The sequence below is a fragment of the Lipotes vexillifer genome, unplaced genomic scaffold (assembly GCF_000442215.2).
Source record: "Lipotes vexillifer unplaced genomic scaffold, Lipotes_vexillifer_v1.1 scaffold578, whole genome shotgun sequence".
NCBI classification, from domain to species: domain Eukaryota; kingdom Metazoa; phylum Chordata; class Mammalia; order Artiodactyla; family Lipotidae; genus Lipotes; species Lipotes vexillifer.
In genome coordinates this window covers 1,383,975-1,397,913 of record NW_006780523.1, presented here as the reverse complement: position 1 = coordinate 1,397,913, position 13,939 = coordinate 1,383,975, and positions in this window count along the sequence as shown.

Below are 13,939 nucleotides of genomic sequence, written 5' to 3'. Positions count from 1 at the left end.
CGCATCACTGTCTTTCTACCTAGAAGTTTATCCCCATCTCAGTGGCATGAGTAACTTTTTGAAAATACTTCTTTGTTTATAAAAAAAATAATAATCATCAAACACAAGAACAATAACATTGTGAACTTACAGGTTCTCTTTTTTTCACAGCTCTCCCAGGAATCATGAAGTCTGAGAAAGCCAATTCTAGAACAAAAATTAAAACACAAAACATGAATTCTCTTAAAGTACACAGTCCCTATTAAAGAGGCTAATACAAGAACAAAAGAATTCAGAAAATTTTCCAAAGGATTCTGGAAATTATTTATTTATGATGATGCCCTATTGCCTTTCAAAAAATGATTTATGGCTTTCAAAGCTACACATAATTCAAAACAGGAGGATTGAAAAATAAAGCTAGAACAAAATCAATTAAATGGAAGCAATGACATTGATATTATTAGTCATATGAAATGATTAAATACCATAGTTGGGCTCTGATTTGAGCACTCGGCATTTCTTATCAGTTAAAAGATAAAAAGGAGAAATGCTTAGTTATATCAATTATATATACTGAATAAAAACTGGGACATATCATCTGATAATGTGGTGAACTGTAAAGTTGAGACTTTCCTGGAATATCTGAAATGGAAGGTTCTCTTTGGTGTATAATTCTCATTGCCTGACAAAAGACAACATGCCTATTTTCTTTCGAGATACATTTCCTTGTGTTAAATGCAAGAAGGTATTGATGGCACCTCTACAATTTGATATAAAGTTGGCCATACAAGAGACATAGCTGACTGGCAAAATGTTTGATCCTCTGTGCTCTGTTCAGCATTGCCCATGGCTGTTCAGAGCTCCATTTTCTCCTCTTGGCGAGCCATTCACGCATTATCCCACTTCACAATGAAGCGATTTTAACAGGCTTTGGCTCACAAATGCAGGAACAGAGCACAGCACTGGGCTAAAGATCAGATTCTCCAAGGTCTCCTACCTTCACACATGGGCTGCTCTTCCCTCCAAATTAAACAATTCTTCATCTTTTTTTTTTTTTTTTAGCTTAGTTCACAAATGATTACGTTTTCTAAGTTATAAGGAAGTGTCCTGAAACACATTTATAATAATAAGCTACTTTAAATGTATTTTCGTTCAGTGGACTACATTTATAAATTGTTCTTTGTAAATATGCAGAAGCAATAGTGCATCAGTAGGGATTTTGTTTGTAAATATACCTCTTGTAAATCAAGTGGCTTTCAGCTCACATTTTATTGCAACTGCAATATACAAAAAGGGGTGCAGGGATTTTTTTGTTTGTTTCCAGAAGAAATTTGCTTAATGTTATGGTGCAAATTAGAGTTCAATTTCAACATAGTTGAACAGTTCATCAGTTCAATTATAACTCACAACTCTGATGACATTTTCTTAAAACTGCAGGTACCTCTCTTAAGGTACAGAGAAATGCTAATAAATACTTTACTGAAAACGTTGTTACAAGAACAAAAAATCCTAAATTACCAAGTTAGTTGTTCTGTTTGCCATCACTTCAAAGGGATCTTTCTGCAGTCTTTCCCATGAGGGGATTGTTAATTACCTCTTTAGGACCCTGTTTCCATGAAACAGCATAGACTTTAGGGAGTAGAATACTCCAAAGTAACAATGATAGAACTCATTCGGACGCAATTTCAGGATTTTGCAAGGCACTTTTACATATTATACTCCTGAATATGAATACCATTCTGGATAGTAACATATAAGATACCAACTGAAGACCATAATTCAAAGAAATATAAAATGTAGGTGTTTTAACCTTCCTGCCTATCTTCTGTTTGTCTGCTTATTATTATTGGCCTTAAGTGTCCAAGAGCTTGCTTGTTATTCCCATGAGTCTCTTGGCTAGGGCTATATTTAGCACACTATGAGGAACACTCTCGGCCTCCTCCATTTTTCTACCCTGGGACATTTTCAGGAAGCAAATGGTCCTCAATCAAGACATACGAATTGTTAATTCCTTGCTCATGGATGAAATGGATTACTTTTCAAGATTCAATTCAACAGGATATTTATGGAGTCTCCACTATGTGAGTCTTGTACGAGGGATCTGAATATGGCTAATGCATAATCTCTGCTTTCAAGGAGTATGCAATCTCACAGAGTTGAGGGAAATGTATACCATTAAAAAAAGCAAGAAAGGCACTTCCCTGGTGGCGCAGTGGTTGAGAGTCCGCCTGCCGATGCAGGGGGCACGGGTTCGTGCCCCGGTCCAGGAGGATCCCACATGCCGCGGAGCAGCTGGGCCCGTGAGCCATGGCCGCTGAGCCTGCGCGTCCGGAGCCTGTGCTCTGCAACGGGAGAGGCCACAACACTGAGAGGCCCGCAAACCAAAAAAAAAAAAAAAAAAAAAGCAAGAAGGAAAAAATTGCTCTATTAGAAATTTAAGCAAAGTGCTGTCAGCATACTGAGGAAAGAGCAGGAGTTACAGAAGGTTTCACGAGTGAGCTTGGTCTCAAAATTTACTAGACTTTATATAGAAGTACGTATAGGCAGAATAAATTTGTCTTTTGGTGCAGGGTGGGAAATCCTGATGTGGTGATCATGGCTGATCAAAATATCCTTTTTCAAATATCAAACATAATATGAATACGGCAGTCCACTCAGAAATAACGATGTCTATGTCAGAACCATACTTCCAAAAGTGGCATGTTCAAAGTTCTGTTTCACACTTTCGTAATAATCTAAAAAGATAATCTGCAGACCTTTAAACAAACATCTACTATAAATTTCCCTTACCTAATCTCGATTCCTTTTACATGAAATTAATAGTCAGCGGCCAGCAGATGCAAACTATTATATATAGAATGGATAAACAACAAGGACCTACTGTATAGCACAGGGAACTATATTCAATATATTGTGATAAACCATAATGGAAAAGAATATGAAAAAGAACACATATATGTATAACTGAATCACTTTGCTATACACCAGAAACTAACACAGCATTGTAAGTCAACTATACGGCAATTTAAAAAAATTAGCTGCCTTTCTTGAGTGCCTCCAGGATCTCTACATACATGATTATAGGCTAGTGTCTATGGGAAGATCAGCAAGCATCCCATGTGGCATTTCTGCATTGACCAAATTTGAGAGACAGTATATACTTGGAGCTTGCTGGGAACCCCATCTTTACAAAATGCATAAGTCTTACTAAAATATTTCCCTATGCCTTTCTATTACTGGAGAGAGAATAGCCTCAAGTATAGATCTTGTTCTACTCAAACAAAGCTGAATTGCATGCTGCCTGAGTAGTAAACAGATGGATTTTACTTAGGGCAGAATCAGCCCAAGCATTAGCCTTCTGTTTCATTATATATCTGGGGCTACGTAATCAAGTTTGCTCATACTTTAAAACATGAATTACCATTCATGGAGCAGATCTGCAATTGTGAAGAATATAAAGAAGTGGGTCTACAACTTTTCCATTTAGAGTAATGGCTCACTGAGCAGGTTCACACATTTGTTTATCAAATACCACCTCCAACTTTAACCTGCACAATGGTGCTTCTTTTCAATAGATTTGTTAAAGCTATCTGAGATTGACTTATTCTGGGGACTAATGTGTTTTTCATTCATTTCTAAAAAATAGAAGCCACAACGTGACAACAACTAAATTTTCCCAACAACTAAGTCATTCATAAGGGAAAAAATATTGAATTGATGGTTTAACATCACAGAGTCAAAGTGGTAAGTTAGTTGATTGTTTCACTGTTACTCAGAGGCATAGGTCCAGCTGTAATGTCATGTCATTTGCATTAGTTAAGATAGTACATTAACAACTGACAAACATCTAACTTTACTAATTTGCCTGAAAGCAGCATTAACTAATGAGTGCATACGACTTCACATCAGACCTGCTGAAGCTAGCTAATACTATTTTGCTAGCTTCAACATCATAATAATCTTTTTTCAAACTCAAAAACACAATTATGCTAATATGTCCTAAAGATACCACTGAAAGTCAATTAACAAGTCTTTACTTCGGGAGAAAAGTAGTCAACACAGGCACCACCCACTAATATGCTAATGGTTAAGCACACAGTTGCCAGGCAACTACTAGACTCGGCGAGGACTTTCTTAAACTTCCCTCGCTCAGCAAGGAGGGAGCATTTTAGTATTTCACTCTAATACTTCAATTGTCTCCCTTCCGAGTCAACTGTAAAAATTCATGGATGATCTCAAGAGACACCTTAAAAGAGGTCAGTGAGCTCAAGGAATATTAAGAATGCAGAAAGAATTGTCAGTGTTGTGATATTAACACAGTTAAGGTGATGGGGGCCTGCGAAAGAGCTCTGTGCAACTGTTAAGTCTTGAGAGCCTTACTTGTGCAGGATATTGGGACACCATTTACTGCAATATCCTAATGATATACACAATGGAAGTCAATTAACAAGCCATTATAGGGAGAACGGGGCAGTCAGTGAGACAGATTCTCAAGTTACCAGAAGCACTGACATCTTACGGTATTTTATTTTTAATCTTAGTATTTTTTTAAATTTTCCAGACTTATTCTGAATTTCGGGCATTATTACTGCCTTCCACGTTATGTACAATTGTAAACTCGATTCGAGGGTAAATATTATTACAAAGGAAGATGTTAAAATTCAAATGGCCTCTTTCCTTCCTAGAAACTCAGATACTGTATATGTACAACATAGCCACTGATCATTATCAAAAAGCAATAATTTTGCATCTAAATGCAACTTTCAAACATCTCCTGCATTCCTCAGGATGATTTTAATATATCTAGGAGTCAATAAGAGTTGTTTTATAACCAGCAGAATAAGTTTTTAATTTCCTATTAGAAGTCCATTGGAAAGGAAGATTCACTTAACATAAATTCATTTTACAAAAAACTTGGCTGGAACACATCCCTTCCACTTAGGAAAGGATATCTAACACCAAAAGCGAAATCACCATATACTGTGTCTATTTTAATCTCTAACTTTCATCTCTAATACTTGGCTTAGCTAGTACGTTCTATAAAAAATGCACAAGCTATTGATTTTACATTTCGTTTGAGATTGTTCTAGCTCCTTAAAAATTTAAGTGGACCAATTCTTATTGTCAGCAAATATGCATATCCAGCAGGAAGATGTGCCATCTTTCATAATTCTTTCTGAAGTGTCCTAAGAAATCACAGTAGAAACGTCCTTAAATATATATTGTTAAAAGTATAGGTAAGACAGAGTAACAGTAGTGTGTGGAGTCTCTGAATGCCAAGAATACATATATAATTTAATGAACAAAAAGGAAAAAAGGCAATAGATGGATTTTGGAGTGACATCCACTGTTAGAAGGTATTTTTCACATACTCAGTCACAAAAATAATTCCCCTTTTGACCTAAAAGAATTTGTATTTTAAAACAATTCAATGCACATACATTCTAGTTAAGTTTATACACAGATATAAAATCATTCGAATTTTTAAGATCTTCCACTCAAATACTATTTTTTCTCTCTGACTTTATGTTCAAATTACGCATTCTGTGCCAGAAAGGCAAAGTAATGATTTTGCCCACTAATCATAAACTATTGTTTCCATGTTATCAAGTACTGCTCTCACGTGTCCTATATTTGAAGGACATATCAATCATATCGTTGCTAATTCCCACAGCCCCCCGTGTAAGGATAATGGATAATACAGAATTTGATTCTCTCTTTGTAATTAGAGAAACTGAGGCACAGCAAATTAAAACCTTTGTTTCAGCCTTATAAAATGTTCCCCATACAGAGTTGTGATTCAAATTCAAATTGTCCTGACTCCTTTATTGTGAAGGATTAAGATTAGTTCACTCTTTGACAGGGGTAGAGGACATAGTTTGTAGGAGACAGGTTCTCTGTTTTCTCACCTGGGAAGTGTGCCAACTTATGACAAAAATCATTATTCTTATATGCCAGGTTTTTCTCCCATGATGACAATTTTACAATGAATTCTGGCTGAAAAGTGCATGGGTGAAGTTTGTTTTAATGACTTCCATGAAGGCTAATTTAGTTCTCTCTCTTATCCACATTAAAAGTCAAATCAGGGCCTCATAACACATTGTAGACTGTCTTTGGAATGTCGAGTGACACTAATGCTCAGCTTCATAATTAGTCTATCATTTGGTTTTCTGTCTAAAGCTCTCCATAGGCCCTTTGTTCACTTACTTGACAAGTTCCATCGGGAATTCTACACACTATGCCACCAGTGGACACTTGTTGCTTTCTATATTACGTATTTTCTAGATTGCTGTGGCCCCGGTATTGTTTTCTGATTGTAGATCCCACCATAATTAGATTATAAGCAAAACATATATAAACAAAAATTGTCAGAAGAGCTCCAATACTCTGATCAAACATTTTTTCTTTCACAAACATTGATCTCTTACTGGTCAAAGTTCACTAAAGTAAGCATAAAAGGCATTAGACTGAGAATTTGGATCACAGTTCAGGCCTCTACATTTGTGTAGACTTCAATCAATTTGTAAAGACAACCCCATCTTATGCTTTTTAACTACTTTTTAAGCAAAAATGAGTCTCCCATGCCCCAATCGATTTTTTTGTTTAACATTGCTCTATCATGTCCAATGTTTTTAATTTTTTTTCCACAATATTTTCCTTTCTGAAAAAACACAAACTGGGCTTCCCTGGTGGCGCAGTGGTTGAGAGTCCGCCTGCCGATGCAGGGGACACGGGTTCGTGCCCTGGTCTGGGAAGATCCCACATGCCACAGAGCGGCTGGGCCCGTGAGCCATGGCCGCTGAGCCTGCGCGTCCGGAGCCCGTGCTCCACAGCGGGACAGGCCACAACAGTGAGATGCCTGCGTACCGCAAAAAAATAAATAAATAAATAAAATAATAAAACACAAACTACTAAAATGTTGCCCTAATTCCATTTCTATTCCAATAAATAAATATATACATACATACACACACACACACACACACACACACACACACCACTTGAAACTTAATAAAATTAACTTATCATGTGAAAGAAGTGACTTACACCATTGATTTTAATAGTAGCCTCATCAAATCCTTGAATCTTAGGTTTGGAGGGCCTTGCCTATGTATATTGGTTGAACAGATATGAGGTGGGGCTAGAAATCTGTTTTTACAAGTACATTCAAGTGTTTCTGTTACAGCCAGTTCTCTAGTCCAAACCTCTGTGAGAAAACTTACAACTCCTGAATTTTTATAACAGCAATAGACTATAGTCAAAATTATAGCACACCTGCAAGTTACACCAGTGACAATTCCATATTCTTCTGTGTTATTTCAATAGCTGATTTCAATACTGCAAACATTGTTTCATTTTAAATGCCATGGGTTGACCAGATGGTGTCCAGAAGTACTTATTCCTCTGAAAATAAAATTTGGTGACTCTGATTCTTCCTCAAAATGCTTTCTGGGCTTCCCTGGTGGCGCAGTGCTTGAGAGTCCGCCTGCCGATGCAGGAGACGCGGGTTCGTGCCCCGTTTCGGGAGGATGCCACGTGGCGCGGAGCGGCTGGGCCCGTGAGCCATGGCCGTTGAGCCTGCGCGTCCGGAGCCTGTGCTCCGCAAATGGGAGAGGCCACGACAGTGAGAGGCCCGCATGGCGCAAGAAAAAAAAAAAAAAAAAATGCTTTCTTTCCATCTCCAAAGGTCAATATCTAAAATAATGTAACACAGTTGCTTAACTGTTCAATACTGCATTTGATTTCTTTACATTTAACCAATTTGGTTCACAGCTATCATAAATACATTCTTTATACATAATATGCATAGTAAATAGATATCGTTACTCAATGTTTCATGATGTAAGAATAAAGGTCACATTGCATTAAATATTTTTAATTAATCTTATATGACAAACAAAATCTATTTTCAGCTCTCGAGGCAGTAGAGCAAGTTTATCTAATCCATGTAACTGTCGTGGCTTTACTAGATGAATTCTTAATAAGGACTTCCAAACAGGTTAAATTAATGGTAATAAAAGAAAGACTGCTTTCTAATGAGAGTCATTGATTTGGTGACTGATTATAATGACTATACAATGTAAAAACCATGTAGTACCTAACAAAATTACTGCATTATAACTCAGAATTATTGCCCTGTTGAAAAATAGGGGACTTCCCTGGTGGCACAGTGGTTAAGAATCCGCCTGCCAATGCAAGGGACACGGGTTCGAGCCCTGGTCTGGGAAGATCCCACATGCCGTGGAGCAACTAAGCCCATGTGCCACAACTACTGAGCCTGCGCTCCAGAGCCCACGAGCCACAGCTATTGAGCCTGCGTGCCACAACTACTGAAGCCCGCGCGCCTAGAGCCCATGCTCTGCAACAAGAGAAGCCAACGCAATGAGAAGCCCATGCACCACAATGAAGAGTAGCCCCTGCTCGCCGCAAGTAGAGAAAGCCCGCACGTAGCAACAAAGACCCAACACAGCCAAAAATAAATTATTTTTAAAAAAGAGAGAGAAATAGGAATGCGTTCCACTAGGTATCTTATCTTTACGAAAAGAAAGAGAGAGTCTAGATTTTCTATTTCCAGTTCAGTAAGATTCTGATTTCACCAAGGAATCCCACTAAAATGAAATAAGAGAAAACTTAGAAAACACAAAAATGTTTTCTCTTTCCTGCAGTTCCTATCAATGTATTTCAAAGTGGTACTGAGGATGCTGAATGTATCTGACCAAGCACTTGGGATTATTCTCAATTGAATAGTGATTTTCAGTGGTCTGAAGAGAAGCCTAACCAGATCACACAGCCTTGGCCCTCTCCTTGGGAAACTGAGGTATTTTTTAAAGATTCAAAAAAAATTTTTAACGTAGCTTCTTGGCTGACACGTAAAGAATATACATACTACAGATGGTTATAATTTTCCTCACTTTAATATCTTATTTTTATTTCACGTAATTTGTCTAAGGCCTGCAGCATAGCTGAATTTCTTTCAGCATAGGTTCTGGAGTCAATCTTAAGACATATGCAAATTAGATTACTTCCTAGCTATGTGACCTTGGGGGCATACTTATGCTCTCTGTGTAGCACTTTCCCTATGTGAAAAATGTCTAAAATAATACCGGCCTCCTCTGGTGATTGGGTCCATTAGATGTGCTAATCCATTTTGTGCTATTTATGGCTTATACCAGCTCATGAGAGGCAGTTGTGAACATTTCATCCAAAGCCCATGTTCATTTTCATCATGGAATTTAGCAAATGCTATAACCAGGGCCTTTCTTCTCAGAAAATTAAGTGTTGAACATTTACTAGCACACCACTGATTAATACACTTAAAATCACACAGAACACAGTGGTTCCATCAACAAGACAATCATGTATAATATTAGCACCTCTCAGAATATTAGAACTGGAGGGGACTAGGGAGATTTACTCAACAGAAATGTAAGTCACTTAATGAGGTAAGTCAGTCACTTAACAAAGTGCCAAAAGTATAGAGCCTGAACACTTATGGGGCTTACACTGGATTAGGGCAGACAGAAAATAAATATAATATATAGTGTGTTAGATGAGATTTACCTAGAGCATTTGAGCTCTAGAAAACAAGTAGGGGAGGAAGATTTGGCGGGGGAGGGGGGGGGATTTTTGGTAAAGTGCCCAGAAGGGAAGGCCTCACTGAAAAGGTGGTATTTGAGTAAAGACTGAGAACTTGGTAAGGAAGCAAGTCATAAGGATATCTGGGGGAAGACTATTCCAGGCAGAAGGAACAGCCAGTGCAAAGGCTCTGAGGTAGAGCACACTTAAAATATTAATAAACAAAACAATAAACCAAGGAGGCTAGTGTAGGCAAAGCAAGAGGAATTTAGTAGGAAATGAGCTCAGAGAGGTAAAAATTGTGAGGTTTTTTTTGGTTGTAGTAGTGCTTTTCTTTCTTTGCATTTGTTTCTTTTGTTTTTTTAAGTGGGAAAACACTGAAAATTTTCAACAGAGGAGAGCTGTCTTCTGACCTATATTTTAACAAGATTATTTGAACTGCACTGTGGAAAATAATCTGTGAAGGGTGGCAAGGGAAGAAGCAGGGGTAGCATCTTAGTAGGCTTATTGCAATGATCTAGATCTGAGATGACGATTCCTTGGACAAGAGTGAGAGAAGTGGTAGCGAAAGTGGATGGATGTAGGTATTTCTATTGCTCAACCATTATCCAGAATTTTGGCCCAAATTTTATTTTCATTTTATGCATTCTGTCCCATGAATTCCTATTAAGTCTTTGAGAAACATGATGAGCAAACACTTGGTTTTCTGGGTTTTGTTGTACTTGAAAGGAGAGTCATATTCACCTACTAGTGACATTCAAAATCCTGTAACTGCCTGCAAAGAAAACAGTGTAGTTGGCCCAAGAATGAATTTCAGCTTCATTTAGCATTTTTCTAAAGCCAAATGTCATTTCCTTAATAATTATTTTCCCCTTGTAAAACGCCTCCAGGTCATCTGTACCACCTTAACGTTGTTTTGGTCAACGTTGGGTTGGCCAAAAAAGTTCGTTTGGGTTCTTCCATAAGATACTAGACAAACCTGAATGAAGTTTTTGGCCAACCCCATACACTTTTAAATTCATTTTGATCACATCTCAGAATGTTATCCTAGTAGTATTTCATGTCAAACTATCAGAGAAGGATTTTTTTTTTTTCTTCAATGTACTCCACACATTTGATTTCTCAATTTACTTACAGGAATTTTCCCAGAGATCATCAATTGGTAAATTCTGTTTTCCTAATAATATAAAAAAGAAGGAAAATCTGATAGCAATTGATTAAAGGAAAAAAATGTGTGAGGAAGAGTGAAATGGTAGATATGAACAATGCTATCTCCTTTTGTTTTCCAAATATACTTTAATTACAATTAATTTTGGGAGTCAGTTGGTCTGAAGCATATAGTGCTAAACTTAAACTCTTTAAGACTAGGGGTTGCTTCTCGTTCATTATTTTATCTTCTGCCCTTAGCACACTGCAACTGATCCCTATTGTTTGTTGGAGGGTACATGGTGCGTTTCCTCCCAACACCATCAAGTTCTGCGATAACAGTGGGGTGTCCCACAACTTAACTCAATTCTGACATTATCTACCTAGAGATTGTGTCAGATGCCACAGGTTAAGGTCTCAGACCTACAAGATCGGTCCGCCCCACCCCCCCTACTTCAGAAGCCAACCTCAAGTCCAGGTTGTTATCTCCTCGGGTTGGATCAATTTGTTAGAGCCACTCACAGAACCCAGAGAAACATTTTCTTATGCTTACCAGTTTATCATAAAGGATACAGATACAGTTAGATGAAGAGGTACACAGGGCAAGGTCCAGAGATATCCCGAACTGGGATGTACTACCCTTCCTGGATGTGAATGCATTCACAAACATGGAAGCTCTTCAAATCTTGTTGAAGAGTTTTTCTGGAGTTTAATCTGCAGTCCATCCCCCACCCCTTCCCAGAAGTCAGGGAGTTATGGCCAAAAGTTCCAATCCCCGAAACCTTAGAACTTCCGGGCTACCAGATCCATCCTGAGACTATCTAGGGATACTACCCTAAGTGGTCTCATTAGCATAAGCTCAAAAGACAGGCCTATCACACAGGAAATTCCAAAGGTTTGAGAAGCTTTGTGCCAGGAACCAGGGGCAAAGACTAAATATATTTATTTCTGTGCTTCACTCAAGTGCTATCATCTCTCACCTGGAATCCTTAGCTCTTGTGATGGTATTTTTGTACACAGATAGTTGTTCAAATTGACATTTCAGGGAGTGACAAGTGCTGACATCATTCGCTTCTTACACTGTTAAGATCTTATACTAGAATAGATTTGTCTTAAGTAATGAACCATTAGTGACACATTTTTACTACTTAAAGTCCATATGTTATTCACATTTCCTTTGTGTTTACCTAGCGTGCTTTTTCTGTTCCAGAACCCATCTAGAGACAAATTACATTTAGTCATCATGTTTCCTGAGGCTCCTCAGGAATAATAATTTCTAAGACATTCCTGTTTTTCTGCTGTTTTTTTTCTCTTTCAGTTAAGGCAGTTTCTTTCATTCTACCTTCAATTTTACTGATCTTTTATCCAGTAGTTTTGAATTTTCTAAGCCCACTCAGTCATCTATTTTATTTTTGTTTCATTTCAGATATTGTATTTTTCTACTCCAGCAGTCCATTTGTTTTTTTATATTCTGTAGGTTTCTCCTTATGTTCATATTTCCTTAAAAATCCTTGATTTTATCTATAATAGCTATTTTAAAGTCTCCGTCTACTTATTCCATCATATCTGTTATTGTGGTGTCTGTTTCTTTTGTGTGATTTTCCTCTCGGTTATGTGTTACATTAAACTGCTTCATCACACATTCATGACGTTTTGATTGGTTGCTGAACAATGTAATGTTATATTATTGGCTGTATGGATTTTGCTTTATTCCTTCACAAAGACTTGATATTTTCCCAAGTATTTGTGCATCAGCCTGATCCTTTTGAGGCTTATTTTTAAGTGTGGTTAAAGTGGGCCAAAAGTATCTTTTACTTTGAGGCTATTTTTGGTCCACTCCTGAGGCCTGACCATTCTGGTGTCTTTACTGAATGCTCGGGGTGCTCAGGAGTTCTTTCTACTCTAGCTGCTGAACATAGCTCTCAGACCTGCCTGAGTTCTGGGAATTGTTCAGCATACAGCTTCCTGGCAGTTGTTCTCTGTCTCCTCTCATGGAAATTTACCCTATAAAATGTTCATTCAGTCAAAGATGCAAGGGGATCAATATGTAGGTTTCCTGGAGCCCTTTTTCTATGTTGCCCTCCTTTATTATTCTTTCCCACATCTGAATTCAGTCTCCTCATCTCAAGAAGACTACTGGGATATGATGGGATTGCCTCTCATTGCACGATAGCCCTGAAATCGCCTCCAGGGAGAAATCCTGGGGGATCACAGTACTCACCTCATTGATTTCTCTTTTCTCAGTGATTACACTCCTTAACTGCCTGCTTTCCACTGTCTGTCTGAAAACATATTTAATGTGTTTCTCTAGTTTTTTAGTTTTTTTATAGAAGAGAAAATAATTCTGGGACCAATAACTTTGTCATGGCTCAATAAATTACTTTATGAATATTAGGTAAGGTATAGATATATTATACATACTGTCTCACTTAATAGAAAGGAAGGAGTCCCATTCATCATAATCTGAGATAACAGATTAAAATTGGATCCATTTCAGGAAAAACAAGATAAAATAATAGATTATGTGGCTGTTGGGTGGAGAATAGATTGGAATGGTAGGAGTAAGAGTGGAAAGAGGAAAACTAGTTAGGAGTCCAGTGTAGAGAAGACGGTGGCCAGGGCTGATACTTGTAGAAATGGTAGAAAAGTGAATATATCTGAGAGAGTTTGGAGACTGCATTACAGATGACTTGAACAGTGAGTGATGAATGGAGAAAAGAAACTAAGAAAAGATTGAAGTTTCTCCATTATGCATACTGGAATCACATGTTTCCATCTACTGATGGGAAATACCAGCAGAAGGAAAAGGTTTGGAGGGAAAAATGGTCATTTCAGGATTGGACATACTGCATTATATACGCATGTGAAGCATCTTAGTATACATAAGTTATACAACTATAAATGTTGGATGTTGTGTGGGAAAGTCAGTGTGGCCACAGGAGGAAATGAGAATGAGTCTTGGAAGGAAGAAGTTTATTATACTCACAGGTCCCAGAGATGCGGGATCGCCGAATGCCACATAGGACCAAAGGGGAAACACGAGGTTTAGTTAGGTGGCAGAAGACAAGAATGCGGGGAAAGTCTAGGCCAGAGCCTTTATTGGGGTTTCCTTGGGAAAGTCAAGGCAGGGTAGAAGCAGCAGCTTAGAATTGTCAAATGTGAACAATTCCAGGGGACTCTGGCTGTAGTGGCGGTTTCTAGTTGCCTGATAGCTGGCACTGAGATGAGTTAGGGAAAG